Source organism: Pseudophryne corroboree, chromosome 2, assembly GCF_028390025.1.
Source record: "Pseudophryne corroboree isolate aPseCor3 chromosome 2, aPseCor3.hap2, whole genome shotgun sequence".
Lineage (NCBI taxonomy): Eukaryota > Metazoa > Chordata > Amphibia > Anura > Myobatrachidae > Pseudophryne > Pseudophryne corroboree.
The window spans coordinates 259068850-259095541 of record NC_086445.1 but is presented as its reverse complement, the minus strand read 5'-3'; the positions used below and the strand labels follow the sequence as shown (position 1 = coordinate 259095541).

General features: G+C 42.1%; 1 protein-coding gene across 2 annotated transcripts in view; it reads left to right on the top strand.

Moving 5' to 3' along the window:
* Window positions 1–26692, top strand: part of WNT10B (Wnt family member 10B) — a 258906-nt gene that overhangs the window by 103153 nt on the left and 129061 nt on the right. The window contains exon 1 of one of the 2 annotated variants that reach the window (XM_063952712.1): window positions 10340–10606. The exons of the other annotated variant lie outside the window; for it this stretch is intronic. The gene's annotated coding sequence lies outside the window, so the exon portion shown is untranslated. Of the gene's footprint in view, window positions 1–10339; window positions 10607–26692 lie in introns of those variants that run through there. 2 annotated transcript variants of the gene reach the window in all.

Genomic DNA, 26692 nt, shown 5'->3' with positions numbered 1-26692 from the left:
CACTCTGCACGCAGGTGAGTTCGCTTCTTCTCCCCTTAGTCCCTCGATGCAGTGAGCCTGTTGCCAGCAGGTCTCACTGAAAATAACAAACCTAAACTAAAACTTTCACTAAGAAGCTCAGGAGAGCCCCTAGTGTGCACCCTTCTCGTCGGGCACAGAAATCTAACTGAGGCTTGGAGGAGGGTCATAGGGGGAGGAGCCAGTGCACACCAGTTAGTCCTAAAGCTTTCTTTAGATGTGCCCAGTCTCCTGCGGAGCCGCTATTCCCCATAGTCCTTACGGAGTCCCCAGCATCCACTTAGGACGTTAGAGAAAAAACAATACTGCATCATCCGTTGCATTGTCAATTCAGATTTGGGGGTACACACTCTATGATGGTTGTTGTAATCCAGTGCAGATCTTAAGGTCGGCCAATATATCTTATAGTGTGTACCAAGCTTTAGACCCACAATTTTAGAGCTGCTGTACCAGTTTTACATAGCAATAATATTCCTGGGTGTTTTTTATAAGAGCTGCTGCCTTCAAATGCAGTTGGAAAATACTGCACTATTGCACTTTTTCAAGAATAACTTATAAAATAAGTACAATGGAGTTGTCTGTAGTTACATTCAGAACAGAGCAGTAAAAAATAGTGAATGCTGCATTGTTTTGACACTCTTGTGATAATAAAGAAGATTCAAATAAATTCAATAAATATTAATCTAAAAGTAAAACTGTAGATTAATAGATCAAGTTTCACTTCTCGTGTACTATTAAAAATAACAAAGGTTCATTGGGATAATATTAGTATCATTTCAAATATATCATAATATTTCACTTCAGTTTTTTAAGCCACCTCGCTCCTTTACAGGCAGTTGAAAATTTAACATCTGTTACACTTCTGTCTGTAAATTGCCTGTTTTCAGTAGGATTGTATGTGCTAAAATTGCTAGGCAACTGCTTTCCACTCTGGCTCAGCAGTAACTAAGCAACACCTGTACTGACTGACAGCTCACAGAGCTGCTATTTCACAGGTGCTTAAATCAACACTGTGTTCTTGTGGTTGTTCACATGCTCTCATTCCATCAGCTGATTATGTGTTTCCTACATAAATGTACACAGTGCATTCACTGCCTTATTTGTGTTAGATTTTACCTGGACTAACTCCTGTCTTGCTGTTTCTGAGGATATTGCTATTCTGTGTGTTAAATCCCGGCCAACTCCTGAACTCAGTGCCTGCATCGGTTCAATGTACTTCTCCTGACCTCTGAACTGGCCTGCCATGTATGTTGTGTGTATAGTTTACCCTGTATGAGACACCATAGCTGCAAGTCTCCCAGACACATCCTCCCTATCAAGCTATAACAACTATTCACTACTGAGATCAAGTCCAGGCAGTATATAAGTACCAGTGAACAGTGTGGTACCCAGAAAGGCTACTGTTATTGGGGAAACATCTCACACTATAGTTCTGCATAGGGGTTCTAAGCCGCTAGGAGTGAGTTACATGACAACCCTCTGTAGAGAAGTACCATAGCTCTATCTGAGATAGGTCAATTATACTTGATTGAGCTGATGTTACTTAATTTGCAGGGCACCTATGTATTTTTATACCAATCAATACTGTGCATTTACTCCTGTGCCTGGCAGACCTAAAGGCACTGTCACATAATGAACTATGGGGAAGGTGTCAAAAAAATTGTACAGAAATTTCTGCTATTCCATACAAAGCAAGTCACCTGTATTAAAATGAAACAGCCAGAAAAATTGAGTAGAAAGTGGGGACAGTGCAATGGTATGTGCAATTTGGATGTATAATTGGATGTTTAATTAAACATAGATATTCATTATATCAATTTGGATACATGCATTGAAATAAACTTTCCCATGGAACATGCAATGCCAATAAAAACTGTTATAGTGGTTCAATATTTAATTGGATACAAATAACTAATCTAAAAATAAAAAAACATATATTAAAATCCTGTATAGTGCAAACAATATCTAAGATGCTATATTAGAAAAACTGCAGATGAGCTGTTTAGAATGAGAGACTTTTATGATGACCCTCTGGGAGGATGGAGTAATAGTTACTAATTCCATGAAGCATATCTGTCAGCAGTCCATAGGGGTGATTCAGACCTGATCAGTGGGCTGCTAACTTTGGTGTCCTGCGTTCAGATAGTCGCCGCCCAAGGGGGAGTGTAAATTCGCAGTGCAAGTGTGCGATGGCATGTGTGCAATGGCAGCTGCAAAAATCCAGTGTGTGCAGTCTCTGTGCAGCCCAGAACTTACTCCTAGAGTGTCCTGATAACAGGCTTATAGGGGAGCTGACATCAGACACCCTCTCTGAAAACGCTTGGCAACACCTGCGTTTTTCCAGACACTCCCAGTAAACAGTCAGTTACCACCCACAAATGGCCTCTTCCTGTCAATCACCATGCAAATGCCCATGCGAATGAAATTTTCGCACCATCCTGTTGCTGACCGGCGATGCCCGTTGTTGTTGGCTGACATGCGTGCACATTGTGGTGCATATGCATGCGCTGTTATTACTTGATCGCCCGCTGTGCGAAAACGCACAGCAGCAATCAGATCTGAATTACCCCCTTAGTTGTGGCTTGTTCCACATATGCATAGGTACAGTAATTACATACAGTGACATAAAACAAAAGATAAAGCTAGCCCTGTCAGAATGAGGTTACGGTCTTTGTCAGAGGTTCCCAAACTTTCTTCAGTTACGGCACACCTAGGCCAAAGGTTTCTTATTAAGAGGTTTAGCAAAATTTACTCAATTAAATACATGGGCCCTCATTCCGAGTTGTTCGCTCGCAAGCTGCTTTTAGCAGCTTTGCACACGCTAAGCCGCCGCCTACTGGGAGTGAATCTTAGCTTAGCAAAATTGCGAAAGAAAGATTCGCAACATTGCGAAAAGACTTCTCTGTGCAGTTTCTGAGTAGCTCGAGACTTACTCTTCCAGTGCGATCAGTTCAGTGCTTGTCGTTCCTGGTTTGACGTCACAAACACACCCAGCGTTCACCCAGACACTCCTCCGTTTCTCCAGCCACTCCCGCGTTTTTCCCAGGAACGGTAGCGTTTTTTTCAAACACTCCCATAAAACGGCCTGTTTCCGCCCAGAAACACCCACTTCCTGTCAATCACACTCCGATCTCTAGAACGAAGAAAAAACCTCGTAATGCCGTGAGTAAAATACCAACTTCATAGCAAATTTACTTGGTGCAGTCGCAGTGCGAACATTGCGCATGCGCAATTAGCGGAAAATCGCTGCGATGTGAAGAAAATTACCGATCGAACAACTCGGAATGACCACCATTGTGCTTACTTGTCATCTTTAGGACAGTTACTGTATGTTTGTGGACAGTATTGCTGATCGCCCGCTGTGTGAAAACGCACAGCAGCGATCAAGTCTGAATCACCCCCCATATTGGATGTAAATAATTGTCTGCAATTTAATGTCCGTAAAGCAACGAAGAGCTGGTTCTGCAGTTGTGTGCAGTCCTGTGTGGGATAGTAACTGTGTGGAAAATAGGCTGTAGATAGCATGAGAAATAGCACAGGTGAGGTACTGTACTCCTAATAACAAGGCACCTGAGTGGTGTTAATGCACATTTTGCAGTGGATTCCCAAATATAGAGTATCTCTCTAGATGTTCCCCACTGGAATTATGTTGACTCCTCACGCGTTTCACTATTCCTGACAGTTTCATCAGAGGCAGATAAGTTCTAATTTACAGGAATACATACTTGAGATAATGAATAAAACAGTGACACTCCCGCACAGTGAAAAATCCCACATAGCAGAAAAAAAAAAAAAAAAAAAACATTTCATGCTTAACCGATGTAGAGGAGATGGAGTAATGAAAATATCATGGTACGTATTTAAGAAGATAGAGATAGACACAAATATTTGTATTCCATATGTTTGTCATGTGATCAGAGCACTGGTCATGTGATCTTCATGTATGTGGTACATGGGTCTGGTAACCATGGAGATCAAAGTAGTGTTTAACTTCCTGAAATAGTGCATGTGGCCATAATGGCTGAAACTGGTCACATGGATCTCTTATGATAGCATCTCCTGGTTCCCATAGTAACCGGAGGGTCTTTGTTTACACTGTGAATGCAATGTTAATCTTAATAGTTGAGGTTCAGTAGTGTAAAAGAGTATGATTGTTTAAACACATTAAAGTGACATACCTCGGTTATCTAAGGAACCAGTGCGGCTATGTTTATCGTAATCAGATCACAATAAACAGTCAAACATTGATAACATTAATCATAAATCAGCTATAGAGGTCCAAGCACTCATATTTAAATTAAAAGTTATATGTATTACATAAGGATATTTTCCATTAGGAATGCTATATGAATAGCATGATTTACACATATCAATAATATTCAGGTAACCATAGACTGGAGACAAGTTTTACTTCCTATATTATTAGTGACCTTATTGACTAAATCTAGTCACATGGTGACATATCACATCGTCTGCAGGTTCCCATAGTAACCAGAGGTTATATCCAAACACTTGCTAAATTGTAAAACTAAAGGAACATTGGGATAAAAATAAAAGCTGTGATTACTTAGACACATTGTTTATATGTCATGTTTGGTGCATCTTTAGGCGCACCATCAGATGCACCATAGAAACTTGGGCAGCCCTAAAGCAGGTGCATATTATACACCTGAATATGGCCTCCTATGTGAACAATTCAACATCTCTGTACGCAGCCACAATCAGCGACACACCCGCAAAACTCCCATAAGACCCAACATCTATGTGCATCTGATTAGCCCCCACCCCCTTCCAGTTACTATACCTCCCAGTCACCGTCCAGAAACGCACCATACATTTCCAATACACTTCTGAGACATGCATCAGTGGCAGATATATTAACCTGGAGAAGGGATAAAGAAGTGATAAAGCAGTGATAAACACAAGGTGATAACGCACCAGCCAATCATTACGGATTTGAAAAATGACAGTTAGGAGCTGACTGGCTGGTGCGTTATCTCCTTGCACTTATCACTGCTTTATCACTTCTTTATTCCTTCTCCAATTCTTAATACATTTGCCCTTCTATACTGAGAGTCTGTATGAACAAACTCGTGACATGTGTGGTGCGACTCATATGCATGCCTAGATGAAATCATCGCTCCACTGCATCCGACTCAGAATCAGGCTTCATGAATTTAGTGGCTCCAAAATCTGGTCAGCTGATGACCATTTTAGCTGGCATTACAGCATAGGCCTTCTCTGAGACAATCATGCAGTTTTCTTCTGGGAGGCCGCTGTTAGAGCATGAAAACCTTGAGTATAGGAATTATTCCAGGAAAATCTATCTTGACAGAAATGTAACAATCATGTAGGAAGTTAGTGTCAGTAAGGCCCCATATCTCCAATATAATACTGTAATAGGATTGAAATGTCTTCAGTAGAGGTTTATATATAGAATAGTTATTTCTACATATATATTGCACTACGGCACTTTCTAATCTGTCAGACATCTGGTCACATTAATTGCTTTTGTGACAAGAGCAACAACTGCTTACAACTTGCTCTATGAATGTTGATTTTTGCTCCTCTGGCAGCCAGATAGAGTTTAATACAGGAGTGCTATTATGGATGGAGGTAATGAGATGTGGCACCCAGTGTGCTCCATCAATCTCAGCAGCGCCAAGAGGGAATTAATAAATTAATGCATGGTATGAATTCTGGGCATGGTATTCGGCAGTTGTACTGTGCTTCTCTTATTGGGTACTGCAGTTTCTCCAGGACTAATCTTACTGATAGCTTGCGGTGCAAATTAACTTGTATTTGTTTTTATTATTTTTCAGGTTTGCCACAAATTGTCTTCTTTCTGACACTGTTCCTATAAGTATTCGCAACCTAGTCTATGGCATATGAATAGCTTGGACTGTTATCCATTTGCAGTTGAACAGGTGACATACATGGAGGATAGTGCACTTGAGTGGATGATCCAATGGCCTGCAGCAGAGACTAGATGTGTTAAAAGACTGATTGCAGCGAATGTGTTTGAAGATGAATCCCAACAATAGCCCACAGCACATACAGTGGCCGCAACGTGCAGATGAAACAACTGACAGCTTCAACATGGAGGCAGACAGCAAGCTGAGACAGATCCAAGTGATGGCTATGAAGTCACAGAGTAGTGGGGACAGGTATAATTGTTAAAAGGGGTATTGCTTTAGGCAATACTACCAAACTTCAACTTAAAGTGCAATCAAAGAGTCAAATTGTCAAGCTAAAACAGAGAGAAAAATGTAAATGTCCGATGACTGCAGTAGCAATAATGCAGATTATCAGAACTTCACCGCATGTCAGTGAAAAGCTAAAGGCAATCACACTGTGGGGCTCCACAAAGTCCGTCTGTTCTCCCTACTACATATAAGCAGATAAGTAACGGAACTGTCTGCTTGTTGGCTGATGAGATGACCCTGTTTAGTACATCTCATTGCTACAGGATCAAAACCTGTATCCCTTCTGTAAAGTATAGTGGAGGGAGCATCATGGTTTGGGGCTGCTTTGCTGCCCCAGGACCTGTGGCAACTGCACTAAAGCCCAGACATACTACTGATCAGTTGGTGTGTAACAAGTCAAATCTGTTCAATTTGAATATAAAACTAATTGAATCATAGTCATTTTATTTGATGAAGCCACCTGCGATTTTTTTTATTGATTTAACTGAAATTGTGTTTTATCATTCTGGCTAATACAGAGTGAACATGCCACCTCCAAAGATAAAATAAAGTATGGGTCTATGGTGGCCACTAGGCTATTATACCAGGGACAAGACTGAGACTATAATGGGCATAAGACTTATGCTGAGCATGGTGCTTAAAATGGGGGCATGAATTTGTTATGATGGCTTGATGTGGTGGGTATGAGAAGTTTATGTTGAGACAGGTTGTAAATAATTGGCATGAATCTTTATGTGATGAACATCTTGCTATTAAGCTGGACAGAGTCTAGTGCTATACAGTATATGATGGGCATGTGGTTACATGTGCTGATTATGGTTCTGATATGCATAGTATTACTATGTAGGTATGCTATGCACAAATAATAGTTACATCTATCCAATATTATTAAAAATGACGGAACAGTAATGTCATCGCACAAAACACTTTAATTCCCCCTATAGAGACGAGGAGCAGCGGTAGCCCTTTATTATACAGGTTGAGTATCCCTTATCGAAAATGCTTGGGACCAGAGGTATTTTGGATATCGGATTTTTCCGTATTTTGGAATAATTGCATACCATAATGAGATATCATGGTGATAGGACCTAAATCTAAGCACAGAATGCATTTTTGTTACATATACACCTTATACACATAGCCAGAAGGTAATTTTAGCCAATATTTTTTGTAACTTTGTGCATTGAACAAAGTGTGTGTACATTCACACAATTAATTTATGTTTCATATACACCTTATACACACAGCCTGAAGGTCATTTAATACAATAGTTTTAATAACTTTGTGTATTAAACAAAGTTTGTGTTAATTGAGCCATCAAAAAGCCATCACTCTCTGAGCCATCACTCTCACTCAAAAAAGTCCGTATTTTGGAATATTCCATATTTCGGAATATTTGGATATGGGATACTCAACCTGTATAGGATTTTTTTGCCATGAATAGTACACAAATGTCACTTTCCACCACACTACTGGTGCTCACAATTTAATCTCTTGCTCTGTTATGAGATGATCCATTTATGGCAAGCTAGGCACAGTATACTGTATATCCATTTACACTGTACCCCACTAGTCAAAATGTCATTCCACACATATGAGGTTGGACAACACTGTCATAGCACACTGTACCCGTCTAGTCAAAATGTCATTCCACTCATATAAGGTTGGACAACACTGTCATAGCACACTGTACCCCTCTAGTCAAAATGTAATTCCACTCATATAAGGTTGGACAACACTGTCATAGCACACTGTACCCCTCTAGTCAAAATGTCATTGCACACATATAAGGTTGGACAACACTGTCAAAGCACATTGTATCCTTTTAGTCAAAATGTAATTTCACACATATGAGGTTGGACAACACTGTCATAGCACATTGTACCCCTTTAATCAAAATGTAATTTCACACATTTGAGGTTAGACAACACTGTCATAGCACACTGTACCCGTCCAGTCAAAATGTAATTCCACTCATATAAGGTTGGACAACACTGTCATAGCACACTGTACCCGTCTAGTCAAAATGTCATTCCACACATTTGAGGTTGGAAAACAGTGTCATAGCACATTGGATCATATTTGAGGAAAGTAAATGAAAAGGTTAGATACTGTATTGCTAAATATAAGTGCTGAAATAGTATTGAAACCTAAATGACAGCATAGAAAACTGAGCATCAGTTGGGACTACACTACTTGCAAAGAATGTTTTGTGAGTGTGAGAACAAAACTACAGAGTGATGCATAATTATACTTTCTTGGATAATTTACTAATAGCATAAAAACAGCTTTATGGTGGCCAAGTATTCCTAAACTGCAATTTTGTGTTTACGGGAATATATATCTAAAAAAGACAAACCTTTAGATCATAAACTCTTCTGTAACTGACATGTTTACAACCTATTGATAAAGAGCACAAAAGCTAATGTTCTGCCAGCTAACGTGGCCTCTCTTCCCTGAGGCAATACAGAAGCCAGTGGGGTTTTCTCCCAGAGAAATGTAGCAGGTTTATTTACTAATCGTGTCAAAACAAATTACATTTACTGTAATAAAATGAATATTGTGAACCCATTAAAAATATAGCTACTGTATTAGAGAAATAGTTGATGTATCTGTTTTGCCCCAATTGAACACAAGGAATGTGTATGAGCAACGCAGGTGGTCATAGGATTTATTTTTAATACTCTTTACAACTCCCAGAAGAGTAACTTTCCTTCTACTCCATTTCAGAAATAACTTGTAACGTTGGGAATGGCAGTTATACATCTGATTTGCCAATTTTATGCATGCATACGGATACTGATTTTTCATTAAATGAAATTTGCTAGATCTTGAAAGTATTGCTGCCTATTTCAGAATAATCTAATACAGGTGTATGTCGACAGTCATATATATTTTTTGAGGACAGTGGATCATTAAGATACTTATAAAGCTCACACATTCTGCATCATGGCAGAAACATGTATTGGCAGTCTAATCGGAGAACAAATACTGGAGTTTATATAAAGCGCTCAACATATGCAGTACGGCAGTATGGATGGTGTAATGGTTAGCATTACTGCCTCACAGCACTAAGGTCATTGTTTCGATTCCCACCATGGCCCTAACTGTTTGGAGTTTGTATATTCTCCCCGTACTTGCGTGGGTTTCCTCCGGGTACTCCGGTTTCCTCCCACAATCCAAAAATAAACTGATAGGTTAATTGGCTTCTTACAAAAATTAACCCTAGTATGAATGTGTGTGTGTGTGTGTGTGTGTGTGTGTGTGTGTGTGTGTGTGTGTGTGTGTATAAATGTGCTAGGGAATAGAGATTATAAGCTCCATTGGGGCAGGAACTGATGTGAATGGCCAAATATTCTCTGTAAAGCGCTGCAGAATATGTATGCACTATATAAATAACTGGTAATAATAATAATAATAATAATAATAATAATATGCTGTCTGTTTATGCAGAGGTACAAAGTTAATAAAGAAACCTGTGCAGCATTGTTGCAGGATTGTACTAGTGTGTACCAAAAATGTGGTTTCACTTTATTCCACGGTGTCCTCACATTTTCTATAACTGAATGCAGCTCAGAAAAGTGACAGTGATTTTCACTGAACCCATAATTCAAGTCTTTAACATTACTGAATGACAGCAACAGTAGCAGTCAGTACTGTCTATGTAGCAGATGTGGTAGGGAATAATTAAAACATGCCTGAGCAGAATTGTTTAAACTGTTTCAGTTTGGGATAGGGAACAACAAATGAAAATATGAATGGAATTAAGACTAGATGGAATAATGTCCTGTTCATTTCTGCTGTGACAGTATGTAAGAGTTAATCAGACATAATCCATTAGACATTTTAGTTTTAGCTATTACAGCAGCAGCTCTTTTGCCTTTTTTTGTTTTAGTTTGCCACCTAGAGCTTAGCAAATTGGCTTTGAACTTTGCCCTGTGATCCCTCACTCACTTGTCCCCCAAAGCAGCAAGGCAAAAGGTAGCATTGTGTTAAAAACTTCTACACCTTACAGATGGAAAACCATTGCAAAGGAATAGATGATAGGAAAGAGGTAAATCCTCTGGATGGACAGAGGGGGGAGTGGAAAAGTGACTTCAGGGAGTGGCTGTGTATGCAACTGCATTATCCAGAGCAACTTCAGAAAGAGAGGAGAGAATCAGCCAGAGACACATCCATAAAGAAACAGCACAGAGTGGCACTACAGGCAGTTGTGACCAGATCACCAAAACTGTGTCACTGAGAGATGCACTGGCAGAAGAGACAAGGTCAGCAGACAAGTCCAAATGCACCTAGGGGATCCCAGTAACAATGGAACACACTGATAAATCTAAAGGAAGCATCTTCAGCACATAAGCAAGAATCAAGCGCAGGAGACGAAGGTAGGACAATAATGGGCTGCTAGGGGATAAGCTAATGTCAGGGAACAATGTTACATGCCATACACAAACAATGAAAAGTTAGTGATACTACTATGATACTATTACTACTACTATAGACAATTGCAATTAATTATATAATATCAGCTGCTCAAACTCACTTGTGCAGTGGCACTAGGTAGTGAGAATCACCTGTCGGAGCTATGTACTTATTATTTTTGTATCAGGAATCCCTGACTATAAGATGAAGTGAATTGTGGTGCAGTCCAGGATGGTGTGACAGCTGTAATGTGTGTATAAAGTTCTCCACAAGCGATGTATCCAAATAATATATATTATGTGAACTGTACACTGATGCGTGGATGAAATGTGAGAAGTTAGACATTATTGTCAGTGTATAGACCATTCTGTGAAAGTGCATCCCCTGTTGTTATGTCATTGATGAGTTTCTATTCAGTTGAGGGACCATTTGCTGAGACCTCAGCAGGTACTGTAGACAGAAGATACTTTCAGCTACAGCCGCTGTATCAAAGGCTTCCTCGCTATAGATATTCAGAATCTGAGTTGAAGAGAAATGACCACAGGTAGTATAGGCAGGAACATGCCAGAGATGTAAGGATGACAGGCAAGATTTATAGACGTCTGATAATTGAAAGCTCCCTGCTGTCATAGCAGAACAGTAGCAGCTATAGCTATGATGCTTTAACCCTGTAAAGAGTCCAAAAGGTTTACACAGTAGGAATTCACAATAGGACAGGATTTCTCAATTTTCCCCCAAGCTAGTTATCGTCACCCCCTTCCCTACAGCCACAGTGGTCTATGGCCTCACTGGTCACCTCTTGCGTCTTCTGCATAAGAAACACCTGTACAGTATCCTATTCTTTAATTAATAGTTATAATGAATTTGTCATAGAAGATACACCAAATTAAAATTGGCATTGTATTCCAAACCCTCCTATTAAATGTAAGGGTCAGCCTGCCGCCTCTGCCTTTCTGCTGCCCTTGACTTGGGTATTTTTAGTAAGTATTAAAAAAAATGTCAGACAACATACAGTAATTGCACATTATTGTCTATAGATAATCAATTGACATACTCTTAGGACTTTCCCTGAGGTTTGTGTGACAAATAGTTTCGTGGAATAAAGATCAGGCTTTAGCCAAATAAAATCTAGCATTCATTTGTTTACCATCCATTCCATTGTTTTATAAAATTCATAGATTTATCACTCAGACAAGACTGAAACATCATTTTTATCTTTCATGTATAACTCTGCTATTCCTGAGACCAACCATATTGAAACAATCTATTGTTCTAGGTTTACTCCCAAAATTATAGCTTATAGCATTAAAGATTTTTTTTTATTCTAAGCATTTTATTTCAGTGTCACATTGAAAAGGTTGATCATCCACCAAGACTGAGAGATATATGTATTATCTGATTGAGTTAGTTTACATTGCAATCTTTCAAGAATTATGTTATGGAACACATCTGGATAGATTGTTTTCATTTGTATACCATATTATATACCATTACACAATCATTTACAAGTCTGCGTTTCTCCTCCAGGTTTCAGTAAAGTTAGGAAGATTTCCAGATTTTCCCCCACTGCTTGTTACTATCTAGTTTCGGGTGACTAATAATCATGAATTGCAACATAAGTAATAAATATCACAGTTGCCCAACAAGTGTAGTCAGTATTACAATACATTCAATACAATGCATAAAACAAATGTGCTGACATGTAGATGTTAAAGTGTGTATCATATATATATATATATATATATATAATACTGTATACACTATATATATATATATATATATATATATATATATAAATAATCAATCATGCTGTATATAAAGTGTGTATTATATGCACACACATATACAGACACAGATATATATCACAGGAGACATATTAGAATTTGTAAATCTATACAGGATGTTTTTGTGTTGTTCATCAATTTCTCACATTCAAAAAGTCACACCAACACCTATAGTACTTTACTGACTAATTACGTTTTATTTAAACATTACATTATACGGTACATAATGCTCTTTTCAGTTACATGGAAAACTGTTTAGCACTATTTAAACTACTATAGTGACAGTCCCTTGTGTACAAATATATTGCAATCATCAAAAATACAGCTTTTATAATAACAAGTACAATAATAACATATTATATGTAATTTATATCATAACTAAAATAATGTATTTGTAAAAACAATCTGTATTAGGAAAACATTATTTTAACTTGAGCCTATACTCATCAGTGTTTAGTGTTTGACTCTATATCTGCACATGTTAAGCCAGTGGTGCCAAGACCGTTCTAAGACTGTGTCCATTGTATATACTAGAATGCTGTATGTACTGTATGACTTCCACGTAAAATAGTATATACAGAGAAAGAGGTACAGTAAGTATATTTTGAACGCTTGCAAGTACCCACAAACACACAGTGATACAGGCACTGAGCTCTTCCTTTTGTGGCCAAAGTCATATTTAGCACTACCTACCTTCTCTCTTTACGAAATCACTATGGCCTTAGTATGAATGTTTTAGTACTCATTTCATTCTTATATTAATTATAAATAAATTCAGATAATTGTAAATTAATTCAGATATATGTGTATTAAGCTATTCATTTAAATCATATTCGGTTCACTTTTAAAAGTGATACCCAATGCATGTACAGTACATTTTTTGTTCAACAAATTATAGTCTAGCCTCATATTACAAATATACTTTAATAACATAACCAACCCAATAATAAACAAACCTTAATAACATTACATGCCAGCTTGCACCCTGGAAAAGATATGGAGAGAACTATTTGTTCATGTTTGTTATGAACTTTTGTATCTGTTACAAATTATGAATTCAACAACTGTAATCATCCAGAAATGTCATTTTTACTGACAAAGGTGCCAACGTACTCATATATCCAGCTACAAATACACGAGACCTGGCATAATGACTTCTTCACTGTTGAGCTTGCAATGTGCATCCTAAAATACGATTATCTGTACAAAGATATCAGTCTGCACCTGCTTACACCAGAGAGGGAGACGTGTGACAGGTCATAAAGAATAACTGAGCTGCACTATTTCTAGAGAAATAGGATCAATTATTTCATATGTTTTCTTGCCATATTTTTGGTATCTTAAAGAATATCAAAATAGATTGAGGTACTCATTGAAATACCTTAATTAAATTAAGTTTTTTACTTGCAGTTCTTGAAAACCACTAGTTTGTAACAAAGAAGAATATGCCTTCATATAGCAATGACCACTGAGAAATAACTGGTATAAGTTAATGCAGATAAAAACCAAAGATCCCAAACAAATCAAATTCCTGCCTATACAATGCACTTATACAATTACCGTGTTCCTGCTTATACTTTAATTAAATGCATCCTAGATGAAGTTTTGCCCAACAAATTAGTTACTACATTTGGTGAATGCAATTTAGGCATATCATCTGAACTTTGTCACCCTAATATTATCCTTATTACATTTGCTGAAATATATTGAGCACATAGGTCAGCATGACTTGGTAGACCCATTTGAAGCAATTATATCTGCATTACTTTAACTGGGCTCAACCTCCTAACATTTTTACATAACACCTCCCTGAGGAGCTCATAGCACAAGGTTTAGGGGGCACAGACTTACTAAAAACATTGTCAGAAATGAGTCAGTGGTGGAACCTCTTCCAATCTTCACACACACCCTCCCCAGCATCCATATAAACTGGAAAACCTCAACACACAGAATGTATCAAAGAATAACAATCAAACTTTTCAAGTTACTGTACGTGTCCTTTGATATCTGTGATGCAATTATCCAACTCCAAAATTGCTCCACTTTTGCTATGATACTAAATGAACATGTCCTATTATAGAGAACATGTAACAAGATTAAACCTGCTCTAATGATACCAGCAGAGGATTACTCCAGCTCTGCAGGCAGGCAGAGACACCTGCAGCAAATACTGCGCAGCTCCAATGGTTTGGCTTTTCAGTAACCACATGCAGAGTATTCCTAGTGAACCATGCAAGGTACAGTTTACTATTAAGTATTTCATAGGCTTACATGGTGGTTAAGTATTACTTTGTTTTATAGTCCTGCTGAGAGCTATTTACTTTTACCAGTGAATTCCACAGAGCCCTATTTAATTATATCAGCAAGTAAGTGTTTCTCACATCTCTACTGCACCATGGAAATACAAGTTATATGCTTGGGCATTAGCTTTTGAACTGGTAATTAAAAAGTTAGTTAACACACTAAAGAGTTGCATCTGTACATTTCAGTCACACAAACTAACCGGTTTAAATTTGTATTATAAGACTATAAACCTCTACTGCCACAAGCCTCCAATCCATGTGAATTCCTTTAGACATTACAAATGCATCATAGAACACTGCAGGAAATTGTTTGTATTAAAACTACTAAATTCTTTCCCTGTTTTAGATTTTATATGAAAGTCTGCACAATATTTGCCTCTTTTTAGAAATAATATCTAAGCCATAATCAATGTGTTGATGAAAACTGAACCATAATACTGTAGATTATCTTAATCTGTTTTATTGCAACACTTCCAGCAGCAAAAAAAATATACAGTGATTTTTTTTCTATTTTAAGCTGTTTAGAAAATACATTTAATATATTTTCTCATGGTGGAAATGTAATCACTTACAATTGCGCTCAGGCATATTACATTTATAATACTGAACAGTGTTCTCAACTGAAACTTATTTGCTCTAATGAAATATACTGTAGCTCAGTGCTATAGTGCTTTCAGGCCTGAAAGGTGGATGTACCCAAAACTAGATAAGACAAGTGAGATCTTGTCTAGTGGCTGCATGGAAAATGTGAAGAGACAAGGAATCTGTGAGATGGAGCTACTGCAATACAGTTATCACTGTAGCACAGTGTTGCAGATAAGCTCAGATATACATGAAAAATAGTATTAATGCCAACTACACATTTAACTTCACATAATGAGCCTAGTTGGAGAATATGTAGGATCTTCGTAGATTAAATGTATCTTCTGAAAAGTTCTGAAGTATGGTCAAGTTATCCTTAACGCAGAATGGTGGTCATTCCGAGTTGTTCGCTCGCTAGCTGCTTTTAGCAGCATTGCAAACGCTAGGCCGCCACCCTCTGGGAGTGTATTTTAGCTTAGCAGAATAGCGAACGAAAGATTAGCAGAACTGCTACTAAATATTTTCTTGCAGTTTCTGAGTAGCTCCAGACCTACTCCTAGATTGCGATCACCTCAGTCTGTTTAGTTCCTGGTTTGACGTCACAAACACGCCCTGAATTCGGCCAGCCACTCCCCCGTTTCTCCAGACACTCCCGCGTTTTTCCCTGACACGCCTGCGGTTTTTAGCACACTCCCAGAAAATGCTCAGTTACCACCCAGAAACGCCCCTTTCCTGTCAATCATTCACCGATCAGCAGTGCGACTGAAAAGCGCCGCAGGAACACCAGCAAATCTACTAAGTTTTGTGTTAAATAACTTAGCGCATGCGCTCTGCATACCATGCGCATGCGCATTTAGCAACAAATCGCAGCATAGCAAAAATCGGCAACGAGCGAACAACTCGGAATGACCACCAATATCTTTTGGAGAAAATGTCCTTGGTGGGTGACTATTGTTGATTGTTAAAGCAAAGGAAAAGGCAGATAACCTCTCTGATTTTTGACTCAAAGTAGCCACCTTTTGCAGATAGAACCGCCGAACACACACGTGGCATTCTTTCCACAATGGAAATGAAATATCATTCCATGATTTGAAGCATACAGTACTGTCTTGTTCTTTTCTTCAACTGTAGTTCTGACATAGGGGATCATTCCGAGTTGATCGCTCGCTAGCAGTTTTTATCAGCCGTGCAAATGCATAGTCGCCGCACCAGGGGAGTGTATTTTCGCTTTACAGAAGTGCGAATGCCTGTGCAGCAGAGCGCCTGCAAAAACATTTTGTGCAAAACAAGACCAGCCCTGGACTTACTCTTCGTGTGCGTTGATTCTAACGTTGGAGGTTTGGCTTTTGGCATCACACACCCGCCCAGCGTTCGCCCAGCCACGCCTGCGTTTTCCCCGACACACCTGCATTTTTACAAACACTCCCTGAAAACGGTCAGTTGCCACCCAGAAATGCCCCCTTCCTGTCAATCTTCTTGCGTTGTGCCGTGCGACTTAAAGCTTTGCTAGAACCTGTGCAAAACCACAAAGGTCTTTGTACCCGTACGTCATGCGTGCGCATTGCGGTGCATACGCATGCGCAGAAATGCCGATTTTTAGCCTGATCGCTGCGCTGCGAACAACGGCAGCTAGCGATCAACTCGGAATGACCCCCATAGCCTAGAGGTATGTTGTGCTTCATTATATGGCTGAAGGATGAGCCCTTGACCAACTAGGCTTAGACCAGTGTGTATTGGTGCTGCATCATACAGAGAGCACAAGTGACCCCAATCATCAAGCTTGCTCCTCCATGTTTGACCGTTAAGATCATAAGTAACATAGTAACATAGGGAGTAATTCAGAGTTGATCGCAGCAGCAAATTTGTTAGCAGTTGGGCAAAACCATGTGCACTGCAGGGGGGCAGATATAACATGTGCAGAGATTTGGGTGGGTTATTTTCTTTATGTGCAGGGTAAATACTGGCTGCTTTATTTTTACACTGCAACTTAGATTTCAGTTTGAACACACCCCACCCAAATCTAGCTCTCTCTGCATATGTTATATCTGCTCCCCCCCTGCGGTGCACATGGTTTTGCCCAACTGCTAACAAATTTGCTGCTGCCATCAACTCTGAATTAGGTCCATAGTTGGGTGAGGTTGAAAAAAGACTAGTAGTCCATCGAGTTCAACCTGAATTATATTGCATTCTCTATTCTATTTAGGTCAAAAGGCTATATCCTCGTACTGTATATCTTTTTCAGTTAGAAATTTGTCTAACCCATTTTTAAATGCATTGACTGAGTCCCCCATTACAACCTTCTTTGGCAGTGTATTTCATATTCGTATTGCCCTTACAGTGAAGAATCCCTTCCTACGCTGAGTACGAATTTTACTCTCCTCAAGCCTTAGCGGATGTCCTTGCGTTTTGTGTAGAGGTCTCTTAATAAACAACTCACATGATAACTCCACATATTGCCCTTTTATATATTTGTAAATATTAATCATATCTACTCTTAGTCATCTCATTTCTAGTGTAAACATAGTAGAGACGTAACTAGGGTAGTTGGCAGCTGATCAGATCCCACTGGGACACAGAGCAATTGTCTGCAAGGAGCCTTCAGTCGGGAAGGACAAAGAGATGCATAGGACAGAGAGAGAGAGAGAGACACACACACACATGGGGCAGGGAGGGAGACCTGGGGCAGAGAGAGAGACCTGGGGCAGAGATTGAGGGCGGGATGTACTAAAGGGTAAATGCAGTAAACCCCCATTTTCCCGGGGTTTTACCGCATTTTCATATGTACTAACCACCGGGCCACTGCGTTTTCGCCCCTGAGGGTATCGCCATCAAAAGATAGCGATATCCTATAGAAGCCTATGGGATTCATAACGCCGGCCGCCGCAACCTGCCACCTCCGCCGCACTGCTGATACCGATCCCCCTGGCATACCTCCGTTAAGATAGCCCTGGTCCCAGAACCCAAACTCCTCCTCCCCCTAGCAACACAGCCGGAGGTCCTTCCGGCTGCAGGGAGGAGGAGGCTGCATGGGATGCAGGGAGGATATGGCAACCCCAGGGAGGTGAGGGAGACCCCCTGTACACCACCTCAAAGGTATCGCTGGGGGCCTCCGTCACCGCATTGCAATGTTAATTGCATATTTATATTATACATATGCGATTAGCATCGCTGCGAGGGGCGGCGATGTATGTTAATACATCTTGCCCTGTGAGAGAGAGACCTGGGGCAGAGAGAAAGACTTGGAGAAGAATGAGAGATGGGGCAGAGAAAGAGAAACCTGGGGCAGAGAGAGAGAGAGAGACTTGGAGAACAGAGGGATGGTGTAGAGAGAGACCTGGGACAGAGAGGGAGACTTTGAGCAGAGAGAGAATGACACCTGGGCCAGAGAGAGATACATGGAAATGAGAGAGAGGTGGGGCAGAGATAGAGGGACCTGGGGCAGAGAGAAAAAGAGAACCTGGGGCAGACAGAAGGAAACCTGGGGCATAGAGAGAGATGTGGAGAAGAGAAAGAGATGGGGCAGAGAGAGAGAGACATGGCTCAGAGAGAGAAACACATATGGAGCAGAGAGAGAAAGACACAATGGGGCAGGGAGACAGAGGAACCTGGAGTAGATAGAAAGAGAGAGGCACCTGGGATAGAGAGACTTTGGGCAGAGAGAGAGAGAGAGACCTGGGGCAGAGAGAGAGAGAGAGAGAGCAAGAGAGACCCGGGTCAGAGAGTGGGAGAGAGAGAGAGGCCTGGGTCAGAGAGAGACCTGGGGCAAAGAGAGATAGAGCTGGGGCAGAGACAGAGCTGGGGGTAGAGAGAGACATGAGGAAGAGAGATAGAGAGACCTGTGGATGAGCAGAGGCCCAGTAGAGCAGCATAATGAGCAGGCACCATGTATGTCTGCCCTGTGCCTCATCTCTAGTGGGGTAACACGGAACCCCCCTGGCAGAGTTGTGCAGTCCTTATCGGGGCGTGGCGGCCATCGGTCCCCACAGTTAGCTCCCCACACTTAGCTCCCTATTTTAAGTCCAGAGAGTGCCCCCTTCAGTGACCGCATGTAAATACTGACGGATCTGGGAGAGACAGATCAGACGGTTCAAATTGCTTGCACCAGCACAGTTGTCAACGGAGTGCGCTCTGACTAAAATACCTGGATGGATGACACTCCATCGAATAGTACACCCCCCGTCAGGTCTGTCACGACACACAGGCACAAGCCGTGCTCAGACCGCCCTTGTTACGCCTCTGGTCATAAGGCTTAATTGTAAAAGCAATCACTTTAATAGCAAAACATGCATGATAAAAAAAAGATTTAAAATATTGATTCATTGTTGTAGAAGACATGCTTCTAGTCTGGTGGTACTTTATGGCCCAGTTAAGCTTCTTTTCTATTACTGCGGAACCAGGGCTGCCATCACATATTGCTGGGCCCGGGACTGACAAAAGAGAGAGCACCCCAAAAAAGGGGTGGGTGGAGCTGTAGATAATGTGGGAGGAGCTACAGAAGAGTTGAGGCATCAATTGGTTGTGTAAACCAATTTCTAAAAAAAGGAGATGCAGGGCAGGGAGGGCAGGACTTGGAGGGCACAGGGCAGGGAGGTCTGAACATGGGAGGCAGGGCAGGGAGGGCTAGGACAAGGGGAACTGCGGGATAGGGAGGACTGAATCTATTGGGGGCACAGAGATTGCTAGACCTTTAATGGGGTGTACACTGGGCAGGGAAGTCTCAACCTGTGGGTGCACAGGACAGGGAAGGCAGGACTGGTGGGGAGGGGGAAACGGTAGGAAAGGATGTACCATGGGTGGCACTGTACAGGGAATGCTGGACCTGCGGGGCACAGGTCAGGGTGGCTGGACATTGGCAGGGTAGTGAAGGGCATCCACTGAGGCGTGCACATGGGACAGGAAGACTGGCTTATGGTGGGAGATGGCAGCTACTCCTGCTGCTTCTCCTGCCTCCAAGTACCACCTGATTGCCGGGAACACCGAGTTGCCTGGTTGCAGATCGTGGACCACAGCCAGCCATGGACAGCAGCCGTCACCAGCATTTTAAATTCGGCACAGGCCGCAGGCTAATCACAGCTCATGAACCAGCAGCCAATCGGTAGAGGCCGCAAAGGAGGGTATGTACAGGGGAAACCCCTTGACCTGTGTCCAAAAAGCTATGATTGCACTACATACTCATACAGAGCATACATATAGAACATACAATTGACTATATAGAACATACAATTGGAGTGTATATAATAAAATGAGTGCTGCATAAAATTAAGTGCCACCTGTAAAAAATAGGAGGAAGCATGCTTTTAAAAATAGAAGTGTTAATAGTTTATTTTTATCAATTTATTTTTCTGCACCTCAGTTCGTATGTTTCCGTGCATAGCTGAGTCACTTGGCATTGATTCCACATCAAAGGTATGACTTTTTGGTCGCAATTCTTCCATGAAGACCACTTTTGACCAGACTTCTCCGAACAATAGAGTGGTGTACCTGGGTCCCACTGGTTTCTGCCAGTTCTACGCTGATGACACTGCTGGACATCTTCCAATTTTGAAGAGAAGTAAGCACGATGTGTCTTTTATCTGGCCGACCACTGCATCTACGGTCCTCAACGTTGCCCGTTTATTTGTGCTTCTGCAAAACAGCTTGTACAACACTAGTGATGTGCACCGGAAATTTTTCGGGTTTTGTGTTTTGGTTTTGGATTCGGTTCCGCGGCCGTGTTTTGGATTCGGACGCGTTTTGGCAAAACTTCCCTAAAAATTTTTTGGCGAATTCGGGAGTGTTTTGGATTCGGGTGTTTTTTTTTTCCAAAACCCCCTCAAAAACAGCTTAAATTATAGAATTTGGGGGTAATTTTGAGCCCATAGCATTATTAACCTCAATAGCCATAATTTCCACTCATTTTCAGTCTATTCTGAACACCTCACACCTCACAATATCATTTTTAGTCCTAAAATTTGCACCGAGGTCGCTGGATGACTAAGCTAAGCGACCCAAGTGGCCAACACAAACACCTGGCCCATCTAGGAGTGGCACTGCAGTGTCAGACAGGATGGCAGATTTAAAAAATAGTCCCCAAACAGCACATGATGCAAAGAAAAATAGAGGTGCACCAAGGTCGCTGGATGGCTAAGCTAAGCGACCCAAGTGGCCGACACAAACACCTGGCCCATCTAGGAGTGGCACTGCAGTGTCAGACAGGATGGCAGATTTAAAAAATAGTCCCCAAACAGCACATGATGCAAAGAAAAAAAGAGGCGCAATGAGGTAGCTGTGTGACTAAGCTAAGCGACCCAAGTGGCCGACACAAACACCTGGCCCATCTAGGAGTGGCACTGCAGTGTCAGACAGGATGGCAGATTTAAAAAATAGTCCCCAAACAGCACATGATGCAAAGAAAAAAAGAGGTGCACCAAGGTCACTGGATGGCTAAGCTAAGCGTCCCAAGTGGCCGACACAAACACCTGGCCCATCTAGGAGTGGCACTGCAGTGTCAGACAGGATGGCAGATTTAAAAAATAGTCCCCAAACAGCACATGATGCAAAGAAAAAAAGAGGTGCACCAAAGTCGCTGGATGGCTAAGCTAAGCGACCCAAGTGGCCGACACAAACACCTGGCCCATCTAGGAGTGGCACTGCAGTGTCAGACAGGATGGCAGATTTAAAAAATAGTCCCCAAACAGCACATGATGCAAAGAAAAAAAGAGGTGCACCAAGGTCGCTGGATGGCTAAGCTAAGCGACCCAAGTGGCCGACACAAACACCTGGCCCATCTAGGAGTGGCACTGCAGTGTCAGACAGGATGGCAGATTTAAAACATAGGTCCCAAACAGCACATGATGCAAAGAAAAAAAGAGGCGCAATGAGGTAGCTGTGTGACTAAGCTAAGCGACCCAAGTGGCCGACACAAACACCTGGCCCATCTAGGAGTGGCACTGCAGTGTCAGACAGGATGGCACTTCAAAAAAATAATCCCCAAACAGCACATGATGAAAAGAAAAAAAGAGGCGCAATGAGGTAGCTGTGTGACTAAGCTAAGGGACCCAAGTGGCCGACACAAACACCTGGCCCATCTAGGAGTGGCACTGCATTGTCAGATAGAATGGCAGATTTAAAAAACAGTCCCCAAACAGCACATGATGCAAAGAAAAAAAGAGGCGCAATGAGGTAGCTGTGTGACTAAGCTAAGCGACCCAAGTGGCCGACACAAACGCCTGGCCCATCTAGGAGTGGCACTGCAGTGTCAGACAGGATGGCAGATTTAAAAAATAGTCCCCAAACAGCACATGATGCAAAGAAAAAAAGAGGTGCTCCAAGGTCGCTGGATGGCTAAGCTAAGCGACCCAAGTGGCCGACACAAACACCTGGCCCATCTAGGAGTGGCACTGCAGTGTCAGACAGGATGGCAAATTTAAAAAATAGTCCCCAAACAGCACATGATGCAATGAAAAAAAGAGGTGCACCAAGGTCGCTGGATGGCTAAGCTAAGCGACCCAAGTGGCCGACACAAACACCTGGCCCATCTAGGAGTGGCACTGCAGTGTCAGACAGGATGGCAGATTTAAAAAATAGTCCCCAAACAGCACATGATGCAAAGAAAAAAAGAGGTGCACCAAGGTCGCTGGATGGCTAAGCTAAGCGACCCAAGTGGCCGACACAAACACCTGGCCCATCTAGGAGTGGCACTGCAGTGTCAGACAGGATGGCAGATTTAAAAAATAGTCCCCAAACAGCACATGATGCAAAGAAAAAAAGAGGTGCACCAAGGTCGCTGGATGGCTAAGCTAAGCGACCCAAGTGGCCGACACAAACACCTGGCCCATCTAGGAGTGGCACTGCAGTGTCAGACAGGATGGCAGATTTAAAAAATAGTCCCCAAACAGCACATGATGCAAAGAAAAAAAGAGGTGCACCAAGGTCGCTGGATGGCTAAGCTAAGCGACCCAAGTGGCCGACACAAACACCTGGCCCATCTAGGAGTGGCACTGCAGTGTCAGACAGGATGGCAGATTTAAAAAATAGTCCCCAAACAGCACATGATGCAAAGAAAAAAAGAGGCGCAATGAGGTAGCTGTGTGACTAAGCTAAGCGACCCAAGTGGTCAACACAAACACCTGGCCCATCTAGGAGTGGCACTGCAGTGTCAGAGAGGATGGCACTTCAATAAAATAGTCCCCAAACAGCACATGATGCAAAGAAAAAAAGAGGCGCAATGAGGTAGCTGTGTGACTAAGCTAAGCGACCCAAGTTGCCGACACAAACACCTGGCCCATCTAGGAGTGGCACTGCAGTGTCAGACAGGATGGCACTTCAAAAAAATAGTCCCCAAACAGCACATGATGCAAAGAAAAAAAGATGCGCAATGAGGTAGCTGTTGACTAAGCTAAGCGACCCAAGTGGCCGACAGAAACACCTGGCCCATCTAGGAGTGGCACTGCAGTGTCAGACAGGATGGCACTTCCAAAAATAGTCCCCAAACAGCACATGATGCAAAGAAAAATGAAAGGAAAAAGAGGTGCAGGCATCGCAACCGACACTATTGGACTATCCTTGGGGATTTGTGATTTAGAAGAACGCACAGTTCTTTGCTGTGCTTTTGCCATCTTAACTCTTTTAAGTTTTCTAGCAGGAGGATGAGTGCTTCCATCCTCATGTGAAGCTGAACCACTAGCCTTGAACATAGGCCAGGCCCTCAGCTGCTCCTTGCCACTCCGTGTCGTAAATGGCACATTGGCAAGTTTACGCTTCTCCTCAGACGATTTTGATTTAGATTTTTGGGTCATTTTACTGAGCTTTATTTTTTGGGATTTTACATGCTCTCTACTATGACATTGGGCATCGGCCTTGGCAGACGACGTTGATGGCATTTCATCGTCTCTGCCATGACTAGTGGCAGCAGCTTCAGCACGAGGTGGAAGTGGATCTTGATCTTTCCCTATTTTACCCTCCACATTTTTGTTCTCCATTTTTTAATGTGTGGAATTATATGCCAGTAATATATCAATAGCAATGGCCTACAGTACTACTAGGGCCCTCATTCCGAGTCGTTCGCTCTGTATTTTTCATCGCATCGCAGTGAAATTCCGCATAGTGCGCATGCGCAATATTCGCACTGCGACTGCGCCAAGTATCTTTGCAATGAAGATAGTATTTTTACTCACGGCTTTTTCCTCGCTCCGGCGATCGTAATGTGATTGACAGGAAATGGGTGTTACTGGGCGGAAACGCGGCGTTTTATGGGCGTGTGGCTGAAAACGCTACCGTTTCCGGAAAAAACGCAGGAGTGGCCGGAGAAACGGGGGAGTGGTTGGGCGAACGCTGGGTGTGTTTGTGACGTCAAACCAGGAACGACAAGCACTGAACTGATCGCACTGGCAGAGTAAGTGTGGAGCTACTCTAAAACTGCTAAGTAGTTTGTGATCGCAATATTGCGAATACATCGGTCGCAATTTTAAGATGCTAAGATACACTCCCAGTAGGCGTAGGCTTAGCGTGTGTAACTCTGCTAAATTCGCCTTGCGACCGATCAACTCGGAATGAGGGCCCATATATACTGCGCACAACTGAAATGCACCACAGGTATGGATGGATAGTATACTTGACGACACAGAGGTAGGTAGAGCAGTGGACTACTGTACCGTACTGCTATATAGCATATACTGGTGGTCAGCAAACTGTGCAAAACTGAAATGCACCACAGGTATGGATGGATAGTATACTTGACGACACAGAAGTAGGTAGAGCAGTGGCCTACTGTACCGTACTGCTACAGTATATATTATATACTGGTGGTCAGCAAACTGTGCAAAACTGAAATGCACCACAGGTATGGATGGATAGTATACTTGACGACACAGAGGTAGGTAAAGCAGTGGCCTACTATACCGTACTGCTATATATTATATACTGGTGGTCAGCAAACTGTGCAAAACTGAAATGCACCACAGATATGGATGGATAGTATACTTGATGACACAGAGGTAGGTAGAGCAGTGGCCTACTGTACCGTACTGCTGTACAGTATATACTGGTGGTCAGCAAACTGTGCAAAACTGAAATGCACCACAGGTATGGATGGATAGTATACTTGACGACACAGAGGTAGGTAGAGCAGTGGACTACTGTACCGTACTGCTATATAGCATATACTGGTGGTCAGCAAACTGTGCAAAACTGAAATGCACCACAGGTATGGATGGATAGTATACTTGACGACACAGAGGTAGGTAGAGCAGTGCACTACTGTACCGTACTGCTATATATATAGTTATACTGGTGGTCAGCAAAATTCTGCACTGTCCTCCTACTATATACTACAATGCAGCACAGATATGGAGCATTTTTCAGGCAGAGAATGTATAATACTGGTGGTCACTGGTCACTGGTCAGCAAAACTCTGCACTGTCCTCCTACTATATAATACTGCTGGTCCCCAGTCCCCACAATAAAGCAATTAGCACACTGAGCACAGATATTTGCAGCACACTGAGAACAGTCAGATATGGAGCGATTTTAAGGCAGAGAACGTAGATATTTGCACTTGCAGCACACTGAGCACAGACATTTGCAGCACACTGAGCAGATATTTGCAGCACAATTTGCAGCCCACTGAACATAGAAACTGAGAGGACGCCAGCCACGTCCTCTCACAATCATCTCCAATGCACGAGTGAAAAATGGCGGCGACGCGCGGCTCCTTATATAGAATACGAATCTTGTGAGAATCCGACCGCGGGATGATGACGTTCGGGCGCGCTCGGGTTAACCGAGCAAGGCGGGAGGATCCGAGTCTGCCTCGGACCCGTGTAAAATGGGTGAAGTTCGGGGGGGGGGTTCGGATCCCGAGGATCCGAACCCGCTCATCACTATACAACACATATTGAAACCCCAGTCTGCTTTGAAATCTTAGCCTGGGAGAGACATTGCTGATACCTTGTGTCTTGATTCTGTTATCAGTCTTGCCATGGTGTATGACCTGTGAAAAGAAACGGTCTTCCACAACCTCACCTTTGTAGCACAGTTTGGCTGTTTCTCACCAAGTTTTAAGCCTCCTCCACAGTTGTTTCAGTTAATGACTGTGTTTCAACCTACCTTTGAAAATGATGATCAGTATAACCTGTTCAGTATGATTGGTTAATCATACACCTGACTATGGCCCTCATTTCAAGTTAATCGCTCGCTAGCTACTTTTTGCAGCCGTGCAAATGCATAGTCGCCGCCCACGGGGGAGTGTATTTTCACATTGCAAGTGTGCAATCGCATGTGCAGCCGAGCAGGACGAAAAAGTTTTTTGCAGTTTCAGAGTAGGTCTGAACTTACTCAGCCCTTGCGATCACTTCAGCCTGTCCAGTCCCGGAATTGACGTCAGACGCCCGCCCTGCAAACT